Here is a 12,703-nt window from a genome sequence, read left to right as displayed (position 1 = left end):
TGATCGGTCGTGGTTGGAAGGCTTTAGCTGTGTGCTGTGATTAGTCCAGAAAAGTTTTTCAGATAGCCCTGCTTAGGGACTCCCAGGCTTGGCTCTTTATCAGAATAACTAAAAAACCCATAAAATAAAAATGATTTTATTTCAGAAATTTGATCATTAAAGCATTGAAATCAAAAGCTTCCTCCTTTATGCCCTCATTAACGTAAAAAGGCTTTTTTTTCTTTTTCTTTTTTTTTTTGCTTTCTTCAAGTCTTTAGGCAAATACAAGCAGATTTGAACATGAATTCTTATTTTCTTTCTTAGCCCATAGGCAGAATAACTTCACACCTTGCTGTTTTTGCTTGCTTTTGAGATTTCGCTCAGAAGGGATATGTTTGGGAGTCTGTATTTTCAGCAGGCTATTTGACAGTAATAATCATGGAAACCACTGGCCTAGGAGATGGGTTAGGAAAAGATAAATTTGTAAGCAGGAACCAAGTTTGGAAGTGGTGGGAATTGAGAGGAATATTCCAGGGATAGTTAGTATCCTTTAGTTGGGGAAATGCATATTGTCATTACAATTGAATTTTGAAAATATTTAATTCCGTGTGCATTCTCTTCCTGGTAAGTGCATTTCACATTACAACCTGGAAGGTGGGGGGGGGAGGGTAGAGATCCCCAGGAAAGGAGGGGGGCACGGCAGGGAACATTGGCCAGATAGACCGACTATAGGCAGGAAGGCGGTAGACGAGCATCTGGGTTAGGTCCTGAGAGCATCCCTTAGTCAACTGTGACGTGAGGGCAAGGCGGGTACCCTTCATTTGCCAAGGGGTGGTGTTAGCTCAAGAGGCTGCTTGGAAAGCCACCTGAATGACTGCTCGCCCTGGGACCACAGCTTCCTCTGCAGACCACCAACAGGGACACGGGGTCATAGCTGTGACTCAAGGCTGATGTGGCTCCTGGGTGCCCCTCCTCGGGAAGGAACATCAGGCCAGGCTGAGTCAGCTAAGCCCCCATGGTAACACTGGACGCTGCATTGGAAGGTGCCTGCACTGCTCCACCCAACCCCTCAAAGAAGCTTCGAAGCTCCTTGTCTCTTTGATGGAGGGCCCAAGCCGCCATCTTGGGCAAGAACAGAGGGAAGGACAGGAAATCAGCAGAAGTGAACATTTATCCAAAAAAGAGTAAGTCAGCCTAACCATGTGCTTAAGTTTGTTTGTCAGGCTGAGTTTATTTGTATTCCCAACAATGAAAAGCAGATCAGTTATGCTAAGAGGGAAAAATAAGCAAGTTTTTCTTTATCTAATTATTAGGTTTGCAAGACCAATACAATACTACTTACATTTTTCATAGTACAGTGGATTGTACTATGCTTCTCCCAAGACTAGAGCACTGAAAGATGGATAAGGGAGTTTGGCCCAAGGCTCAGAAAAGGGCCGTTAAAATATGCAGGTCACAGAAGAATTGAGTTGATTACAGGTATGTTTATAGCCTCATTTTATGAAGCTGAGAATTAGAAAGGCTCTTAAAGAGTTACAAGGCCAGTGGTGGACTAGTTTTAGAACTGCCACTCATGAGGTTGGGCTGTCTCTCCTTAAGACCATTCTCCCCATACACAGCACTTTGCTGGTGTCTTTAACCTACTTTCGTGTTTTCCTATGAAGGCATGGGAAAAGTTGCTTCAATTCTAAAACTTTCAAGTAGTGGTAGGTAGCACCAGATCCCTAAATGCCAGGGGCAGTGACAATGAATCAACCCACATCTCCAGCCTGCCTGGAGAATTGGCTGCATAGCTGATGACATGTGGTTGATGGTTGTTGTTTTACCCCAAAGTGAACTGCTTGCTTTGATTGGCATATTAGAGAAATCGCTGTCCCCTTGAAAGCTAGGAAAATCCCTGTTCTCAACAAGGACGTGATTCCATGGTAGAAACATTGACCCTTGAGAAAATTTATCTTTCAGCATAGCCGGTTTCTGAGTGTGTGATAATCCAGTGGCAAAGGTCCCAGGTCAGAGTCCAGAAAGCATTTACATACCATTTTAAAAATTGAGTCTGTAGTATCTTTATCCCCAAACAGCTTATTCTATTACTGGAGGCACAAGCTGTGGTACGAAGAATAGAGCAAAAAGAATTTTTCCCCTGGTCTCCTAAAGTGTTTATATGATCTGAAATTTGTCAGTAAATGAGCCGTACCACATGAAGAGATTGAAATAAATTAGGTAATCACAAAGTTCACATGGTCCTTAAGTAAATAACTTAATTGTATAGTATTTTTTATTGGGTATAGTTAGAAGATTTTGTATTATATAATTTGGTTGCTGTTTCTCTTCAATAAAGACTTTTAATAGTAATATAAGCTTTGAGTACATGGTAATACCAAGGGCTTTAACCATCAGATGTATTACTGGGGCAATAAAATATGCCCTTACTGTCTCCTAATACAGACTTTACTATTTTTCAGGAAAAATAGTTTTAAGGAAAAAGTTAACTAAGAACAATGAAAAGTAATTTACCATAACTTGCTTTGGACAAGTAATTCGCAGAAAATTCAGAAGAAATTATGAATTAAAATATTTTAAGGAAAGAAGTCAAGAATTTGTTGTAGAAGAAAAAAGATTGACTAGCTACAATACTCATAATTGTTTAATTTTGATGTAATTTTCCCTGGGAGATGTTTTCATGTTTTTGGGGAAAAAAATTGTTTCATTTCTAAAACCCTTCTGCCCTGAGATCTTTCCCTTTAGTGTCAATCTTTCTTGCCTTTTTAAAAAGAAATGCTTTCACAGATGCTACATTTGCCTTTCAATTTCTTTCTAGTAAAGTAAAAAGAGGCAAAATTTTAGCAGTTTAAAATTAATGAAAGTCACCCATGTGTTTCAGAAGTTGACTGGACCAATATGAGGAGACACAACATTTTATATGAGTAGCATAGCAAGGAATTCCTCAACTTTTGTTTTCACAATAGATTTTTCCCTCTTCAAGCTACTTTTGGTAGGTAATTCCATTGGGTAGAAACTGACTTGTGGCAATTCCATGCCCACCTCACCCCCAAAAAAGCATGGTTTGGGGGAAGATCTTGAGGAAGCTCTTCTAAGTCGGGCAGACGCTCAATAATGTACAAGGAAATGGGGAAGTACTTGAGCGTGTGCTTTGTGTGAACTGACATCAATGGTATTTATTGAGTGGCTATTACTTGTCAGAAGGGATGTAGGTCCCGAGGCCACAAGAAAGCAAAGGAATTCTCATGGGCTGTTGCTCAGAATCACACACCTTCAGTTTACCTTTGATGAATCAAAGGGCAGGTTCTGGGGAGAAGCATCAGCATTCTCCCAACCTCTGGGAAGTATAGCTTCTTTTGTAAAACACTGTAACCCTTGCAAGTGTTTCTCTTGTTTTCTAGATCACACATTCAGCTGATTGGTGATGGGACAACCATTTATTTACTCTGGGCCTCCATTTCCTTGCCTAAAATTAGGGAATACATTGGAACAAAATACCTATGACCAGAGACTTTATAAAACCCATTCTGTTGGGCTCAACCCCCAGAACTTCTGATTCCAGGGCCAGGGTGTATTTGCAGTCCTCCCAGGTGTGCAAGGCATGCCCATTAGGGACCTCGCTTTGGGAACCACGTGGCTGAACACTGACATACCATAACTCTGATTTTTAGTGTATTTCTACATGATTCAAACACAAACTTCCTCATGTCTATCTTCCTTGGATTTTTCTATCTAAGGCTGTGTAGACGAGAGCCCAGAAAGTGTGCTTGATAACCCTTGATGCCAGTGTCAGGGGTTGCAGTGTAGTGGGTTGAGAGTCAAAACAACTCCCTGCCACACAAGAATAAATGCAAGTTGTCTTCATCCCTGGACCCATGGGTAATTTACTTGCTGTTAAGCGATAACCCAGCTCTACTCTGCTGAGAGTTTCAACACTTCGCTTTCCCTGCTTCTCTTGTCTTCCTGGACGATCTTAAGTCTTCCCAGAAGAGAGGGAATCGAGAATATCTTCTTGGCACTTAAAGTCAGTCAGGAAGTTGGTAAGTGCACAGGATGAATGCTGGTTCAGTTCACAGGAGCAGACTCTGAATTCTATCTGTGGCTTCTGAACAAGGATGTTTGGATATATTTGCGGGGGTGGTAACTGTAACTGTAGAAGGAACCCCTATAATTGCCACATGTGAGAAGATATTGGAGAAGCCATTGTGAGCAGATCAGTGTCCTTTGGCTTTTTTTTTCTTTGATTTTCATTCTCATGCTAATATACCTGACATCTAATCACAGTTGCTTAATCAACACCTGGCACATAAAGTCTCAGTTCTCCTCCTGGGAGGCCAAGAAAAATCTGGAATCTCGAGCAACCGGTAGTGTTTCATTCCTGCTTCCATGTCCCAATCAGGTACTGTGGGGGTGGCTTGATCTTTTGGGGAGATGGAAATGGCCACCCCCTCCCAAACCCACAAAACTGCTGTGTTCCCTGGTTGGTCTATGTTGCCCTCACCAGACTGGCCCCTGTGTTTCTATGAGGCCACATATTTATTAATATCAACAACATACATGATCCTGGCCACGGAATCATGAGTTTTGACCTCTCCTGTCTCATGTAGTTCAGCTCCTGGGACGCTCAACATTGTTCAAGTTCAGCAGGTGTTTGTGCCTGGGCTACTGGGGATAGGTGTAGGGAGAGGGCTGGACAGACCCTCCCTTATCTTAGCTTCTGTTCAACTTGTACATTAAAGTTCTACATGAGATTTAGTTTAAAAGACTCTAAGCAGCTGGAAAGTCATTCATGTGGTACAAGTTCCCATTGCACAATTCCAAAATTAGCCCGAAGTCACAGAGTCACAGTTAACTGTGGGGAGGTGTGGCTCTGTAAATTCAGCTAACATGTTTCTCCTAAGTCCATCCTCCGGACTAGGCAGCGTGGGGACCAATCATTTTCAGACGCTCAGGTTCCTTTCCTATTATTTTTTCACTCAGGTACAATTGACAAAAATGAATGGCATTGGGTACATCCATAATGTTATGCAATTATCGTTTCTAGTTCCAGAATATTTTCATCATCTCCCCCAAAGAAACCCCAAACCATTCACAAAGGACATGCTCCCACTTCCCTTGGCACTCCCAGCACAGCAGCCACAGGCCTGTTTTCTGTCTCTGTGATCTTACCTGGTCTGGACATTTTGTATACATGACATCATCCAGCATGTGGCCTTCAGCAATGGCTTCCTCTCACTTAGCTTCACATTCCCAATTCCATGCACACTTAGCCTGGACCAGGACATGGTTTTTCTCTTTTGCTCTTGAATAATATACAGTTGCACAGATAACATTCTACATGTTTATTGTAGTTTCTTTGTTTTTATTTTCTCTTCTAAGACACCCTATTCTCGTTCCTGGAGACATGTTGGGGACAAGTGAAGATAACAGCCAGATTACTGCACCCAAGACTCTTCCTCAATCCTTCAGTGACCATTGTGGGTCCTTGCAGCAAATGCCTGGGTACTGACCTAGAAGCAGTCACTGAATCTCTGTGTACCTTAATTTCCTCAGCTGTAAAGTAGGCTTGATGGCTGCTTGCTAGCCACTCTCCAGGTAATAATGAGTTAATGCTCATTAAAAGCTTTGAGGTTCTCAGATGTTGGGCACCAAGTCATATATAAATACAATGTAGCAATATAATAAGCAGCCATCAGGAGTTGTGTGTTTTTTCTAGTAGCTTCTTAAAAATGACAAACATCAGCCAGTTTTCCCATGGCTACAACATGTTCTCTTCCTGTTTCTGGAATCTGCAGTTCCCTATGCATACTTTAGGGATTGCAAGTTTTTAGCTCTGCATCTTCCAGAGCGTTGCTGCTCACCAATTCCTGAATGAGTAGAGGACACTCAAAGTTCACAAGTTCCACCTAAATGTAAGCCATTTGTTTCGACCATCTCATTTCATCCTCATCCAACCAGGTCATCTCATCTGATGTTACTACAATTTGAACACGAAGCAAGTGATGTCCAGTGAAGTCGTGTGATTTGTGTGAAGTCCTAAAGCCAGGAACAGGTGGAAGTAGAATCCCCTTCTGTTGTAGGGACTCTACACTCGTTGCTATTTCACCTCCTAAATTGACTTGTCTCTTGAAGGTTTGAATGACCATGGTGGGCCCCATGCAGCTGAAAGCATTCAGCCAGATTGTAAAATAAAATATAAAAAACTGAATAGTTATTTGGTTGAACAGCACCCCTCCAAAATTTACATCCACCTAGAACCTCAGAAGGAAAGCTTATTTGGAAACAGGGTCTTTGCCAATACAACTGGTTATTGAGAACATACTATGTGTAAGAGATTCAGACACAGAGCTGCAGAGACACAGAGACACACAGAGAGGCAGAGACTGGAGTGGTGGTCCACAGCACATTACATCAAGCATTGCCAGCAACCACCAGGAGCTAGGAAGAGGGGAGGATTCTTCCAGAGAGTTTTCAAGGGAAGCAGGCCCCTACCTAACATTCAGATTTTTATGTTCCCTCAGAACTGTGAGTCAACACATTGTTGTTGTGATAAGTCCCCTGATTTGTGGTAATTTGTCATGGTGGTCTCTGGAAATCAATACACAACACTTTCTCCATTTTGTAAGCTTGTGTGTGGATTCTCCCAGAAGGCAATTCATCTCAAGGGCAAATGAATGGAATAGAAAAGATGGGATAAGTAGCTAGAATGAATGACATCGAATGGACAATGGCCTAAAAACCATGTTCTGAACTAAACTGCCCAGAGTTTAAATTAATGGGAAGTTGAAACTTTTGTGAATATAATTCACTTCATGTACACATTTTTTAGTCACGTCACTGTGTTTGTTTAATATCTAACTGAAAGTTTAATATGAGACTAGAAAAGAAAAAGAGACTGGAAAAGAATAAAATGCCATAGACCCGTGAAGAAATGGACTAAAGAGAGACAGACTAAAAACAGTTGATGCCAGGGAAGTGAGGATTTGAAGCCACTTATTTATTCAATAAAGGGGAAACAAAGCTGGAAACAAATGAGAAGCAAGTCAAGAACAGGAAAATGTAAGATTGTCATAACTTAAATTCTTGATTAGTATAATTTGTTTGTGAATCTGGAAATTTAGGTAAACTGGATTTCTCTCTGGGGTAAGAATAAGGATTAATTGAAGGCACTGTGAGTATAATTCACTGAAACAACAAACAAGTTCTTGGGGCTTTTGACTGATCTAGCTGGTGTTACTGTTCATTAGTTGTTTCATCCTATTCTTCAGTGTGGAAGTCTGTGAAGAGATTGGTTGAGCAGAAAGAGCAGAGGATGGTGACCCAAGGTCTATTTTCTAGTCCAAATTCTCATCTACTAGCCTGCAAACTTGGTAAGACCCCAATCTGCATCCGTCTCTGTTTTCTCCTTTGTTCCATGAAAGAACTGAGCAACATGATACATAAAGTAATTGCAAGTGCTAAGATATCCCTTCTAAGTTAAGTGAAGATGCCAAGAATGATGTTGCTACAGGATGCTCAGGGACCAGGTCAAGGGAATGAGTGAGTGGACTCTCCATTCTAAACAGAATTCAGGATTTAAGAGGCGGCTTCATGAAGTCAAAAGCAGGATGCCAAAGGGATTCTATCAATTAACTTGATGATGCTTTACATTCACTGGAGTCTGTGCAGGTCCAAGACCCTGATTTTACCTATGCCCCTGATATTATGAATGAAGAGAAACTGACATAAAGAGTAAAAATGACATTCTTAAAGGAGCAGGTTACTGCACTATATTGTGAAGTAAAACATCTACCCTAAACAAAAACTGCTCTCCAAATTAGTGAAGTTGGAACAAAACCAATGTGTTTAATAAAAGAAAGTGAGATTTTTAAAACAAAAATCTGCTATGTACTAATATGTGTGTATAGATCTTTCAAAATGCCTTGCTTTTGGTAAATGCTGATCAAAGATTGGTGGGAGGAAAAATATTTTTCTTCTGCATTACTCTAATTTCCCTACATCTTCCATTTTTTATTTGCTTGCTCTTTTTCATTTTGGTTTCATTGGGCTTTGTCTTGTCTGTGTCTCTGATTGGGAGTAGCATCAGAATAAACTGATTATCCTGAAGCTTCTTGTCCAGGCCTGACAGTTTCTACCCCACCCATTAAGCTATGAAGTTCTTCCATCCAAGATTCCCCAGACCTCGTTCTGAAATGAGGCCTGAGTCTATTTATCTCAAGTGCAAACTAATTTAAAAAATACCTAGTTCATTTTTTTAAAGTTAAACCAACGCTGAAAATAATTGTTCAGGGCCAAATTTTTGGTATATGAAAGAAGAGAATATCTACATGTTGAAGTTGGGTTAAAAAGACAGTTTCATTTTCTTCGCATTGGTTGTTTTGGTGGGAAATTCTCATAAATGGAATTTCCTCAGCAATCATAACACAAATCCTGGATTTCATAGCATTCTTGCCATTGTTTCTATTAATGTAAGAGTTTCTGCAATCTTGGGTCATTCAGTGTAATGGAAAGCAGAGTGCACAGTTAGAATTTGGTGAGAGAACTGAAGCTTGTTATTGATCCCTATCTTAGATCTTTATTGATTATTGTCATCATCAATAGTGGTTCAGTCCATTTTCTGGACACTGTGAATATTCAATTCATAAGAATATGAGTTACAATGATTATAAAAGGAGCTTTCAGGTCCATGGATGAAAGACATGAGATAAGTACAGAGTATTATGATTATTAATCACGATTGCTGTGATTATTATGATTGCTGGCTATTATTATCATTTTATTGGAACCCCTCAGAAGTCATGGCTGTGCTGATGATCTTGAAGTTTCTTAAGAACAGAATTCTTAACTCTTTTATCAGTCCTAGTTGATCTATAACTTCACTTAAACTGTTAAGGATTTAAGCCAATTGAATTATTGGAGCTAAAAAGCTCTGGCAGAATTGAGGGTAAATCATATCAGTTTTTACGAACAAGCTGTAAGATAACTCTCAGCAAAATTAACAAGCTCTCTTTATGCCAGTCCTGCCATAATGCTGCAACAGGACACTTTCCCTCCATAGAAATCAGGCAGCTTAGAAGAAGGACCATTCTCTCTGTTGATAGTTTATAGATTGTGATTCTAATTCCTATAAACATCCAATTTAATGAGATGTTTTTGATGGAAATTACCCATTTTCCCATGTTTCTACACTTACGGATTACATTCGCATCTACAGAATGACATAGTTTATACCTATGCACTTATGAACTCTCAGTGATTCCCAGCCTTGTTGGAGAGAAGACAAATAAGCCAATCACTAGAATACTTGCATATTTAAAGTACAGTGATACAACTTTGCTGTGGAACTCAAAAGGGAAGCACCTAGGCTGTGGAGCAACATTACTTGGGGCAAGGAGTTGGTAGAAAGGGAAAAAGAAGAGAAAGAGGTTCCCAGAGTCGGGGAACCAAGCAAAGGAAGAGGTGTCATCATCAGCTAGAGAAAGAAGGATGATAAACCTTGTAATATTTTTTAAAGAAATTTAGTGTGTCTGAAGAATAATAAGATTTGGGGGAAAAGGTGGTAAATGAGATTGGTTTTGTGTGCTATGGACCAGAACACAAGCGCTTCATATGCCAAGTCAAAGATCCTGGAATTGATCTTAGATAATACAAATCATCAAATCATGTTTATGGGGAGACTGAGAGAACCATTTGAGAAAGACCATTTCAACTGGAAAGCATGACTCGAAGTGGGGGGGGAGGGGAACGCGTGGGACATGTATACAGAGATGGGGGGATGGATGTAGAAGCCTGCGGAAGGGAGGCTCTAAGATGATGCCAGATTACTGGCTTGCATGGCCTGCTGGATGATGGAGACTCCCACTTAACTGGAGAACATGTAAGAAGGAAAAGTGGTACATGCTGGATTTTTGGAGGATAGTGTGCTAAGTCCCTTTGCTTTACTTCCTCCCCATCTCAGTGAAGATGGTGGAAAAGGACAAGATGGCTGACTGTAGACCATCTTATCATGAAACAAAGGCCATTTGACTCTGCAATTTTTCACTAAAATGTTTTAATGTTGAGTAGATACTGCTCTTGTGTCACTGAGATTTACCTTGACATATGCCAACAACTTTGAAGGAAGGAAAGAAAAGAAATCACTACCCAAATGAAGCTTCCCTGTCTCTCCACAATCACTTAAGGATGTGGCACATGCTAAGAAATACACCATTAGGTGATGTTGCAGTGTTGGTTGCTAGTGCTTTCGTGTGCACACACAGACCTAGACTCTACCACACTCCCAGGCCATGTGCTCAGCCTGTTGGCGCCTCTGTTGTACGTGTTCTGTCTTTGGCCTGAACATTGTTAAACAACTCATCGCTGTCCAAAAATTCAAGCACTGGAAATGATTAAAAGCCCACAATGGGTGGTAGTTTGTGTATTCTCACATAGGACATACTTGCCCTATGTGCTAATAATACCTATGAAATGAACAATGGAGGCTCCAACTGCAAGTGTTAGTCCTATCATTGACTCCCCATAAGTCTGGAGTAAGGAAAGTATGTTAGGTGAAAGGTGCTTAATAACATTTTATCCACACTTAATATTTAATAAGCTTGTGATCTTTTCAAAAAACAAGTATCCAGAGGACTTCAAAAAATCCAGTTCAAGTTCCAATCTGGGCCCTACATGTAGCCATATAACTTGGGGAAACTATTTAGCTTCTTATATTATGGTTTCCTCCTCGAGAACAGGAATATAAAATAGTAATTACCTCATAGGGTTGTTGTGAGAATCCAGTGGTTTAATGTTTATTAAACATTAAACGTATTTAGAGTCTGTCACCTGGCATATAGTAAGTTCTATGTAAATGTCAGCTATGTTCATTACCATTATCAACTGCCATTTCTCACAAGGAGCATAGCTATGGATTAGCTAAACAGTATAAACTAAGGAAGGTTAAACCACTTTTTCTCATTCAATATAGTTTTAATTTTAGTTGATTTAAAAAGCATAATGCAAAAAAATGCAACTTTATAAAAGTGGCAAGACTTCATTGTGTTCTGAAATCCGTATCTTCTCCTGAAATTAAATTGGGTTGCACATGAGTATCTTGAGGGCAGATGTAGACTTGAGGGAAGAGCTTGTTCCTGTCTAGAATGTATTAAAAGAGAACTTTGGCAAAGTACCAGTGAAAGAGTGAATGATAGCAACATGTGTGAACCTTTCCTTCCTCAGAATATCTGAGAATGTGGCAAAGGAAGAAAAATCTGAGTTTTGAAAGAGAATATAAAGCCAAGAGAGAAACTGTCATTTGAGATCTGGAGGTACGAATTCATTTTCTAAACTAGCTCGGGGACTCAGAAGATGACAGCTTTAGGAAGGTAAAGATAAAGAATCATTCGATCGTTAGTGCCTGCTGTGGTCCTCCAGCATTCTCTTACAATTCTTTTTGCTAATTGCTAGCCACGTATGGTAAGAGTAGAGCTCATTTAACAAGTAAGGAAGTTGAAATTGTATTGGTGTACAGCATTGGTTAGATGGTTTTGATGTTTTTAGCCTGCTCAGGTAAATAACTGGTTGATGATAATTTAGTTAGACTCAGTAAAAATGGCAGAAATAACTATGGGAGTTAGAGATGCAGAATACTAATAAGCGTTTTGTATGGCATGTTCATAGTATAGTGAAGGAGGAGTATTATCTTTCAAACCCAAGCCTAGAAAATTCCCATAATGGCATCAGTTAGTGTTTAGGAGTTAGAAGTCACTGTTTTTCTATTCCTTCATTATGTTAAATACTCTCCTCACCCCTGACCTCAGCCCCCAATATTGAGGTCCATATAGTTTACTGTGACATGTTTGAACTTCATAATCAGATATCCAAATGAAATATGGCAAAGATGTTACTAGTATGCCACGATAGATGTTCCCCTTCCCATAGATGCACACGCACACACACCTTTTTCTTTTTGATTTCCTCCACCAACTCCTTGATCTCATTTCACTCAAAATGGTCTCAACTGCAACAAAACCATACAAACAAAACTCACCCAATTTTAGACTCAAGTGAAAGGCCAGACTTCCCCTGCTTTAGGTGACTAAGGACCAAGGGTAAGACACCTCAACGTTGACGGAGATCATTTTGTTTGAAAACTCAAAACTGAAAATACAGTCAGAACCGTCTTTTTCTTTAACCACACGGATTGTCTGGGGCCTGCTTGTTGCTGTAATCGAAGTCGCCTGGATGGGAATGGATGGCCACAGCCCCACTTGACAGGCTATCATTATACTTGACCTTTCCTAAGCCATGCTCCCCAACAAAATTGTCCCGAATCCCATTTTTAAAGTGCTCTCGCATCTTTTGTGCATGTGGGCAAGATTACAGGATACTTTTATTTTAGAATAATTACATAGTGACCTTCAGAGTGATTTGCAAAGGTCATATTCTCTTCACATCCCCTGGATTTCCTTTCAGTTTTTTCTTTTGTCCCACCAGACATAAATTTAGCGAAGGAAGAAGAAAGAGAGGGAGTATTTTTTTCCTGTGGATGAAAACTGAAGAAGATAGTTCAAAGTCCCCGTAGGCACAGGGAAGGCTGGGGGCTAGGGTAGGCTGTTTTCTACCATTTAGCGGCTGCATTATCACTACTCCTTTTTCTTCATTATTCTCCACTTATCACAGGCAGCATCACTGCAGAGCCCAAATAGAGAGTTGTAATTACCCAGCTGCCACCTGATAGCTTGCC

This window comes from Condylura cristata, unplaced genomic scaffold, assembly GCF_000260355.1.
Source record: "Condylura cristata isolate star-nosed mole 26May11 unplaced genomic scaffold, ConCri1.0 scaffold00010, whole genome shotgun sequence".
NCBI lineage: Eukaryota > Metazoa > Chordata > Mammalia > Eulipotyphla > Talpidae > Condylura > Condylura cristata.
The sequence above is the reverse complement of the archived record's forward strand: the minus strand, read 5'-3'. Positions refer to the sequence as shown.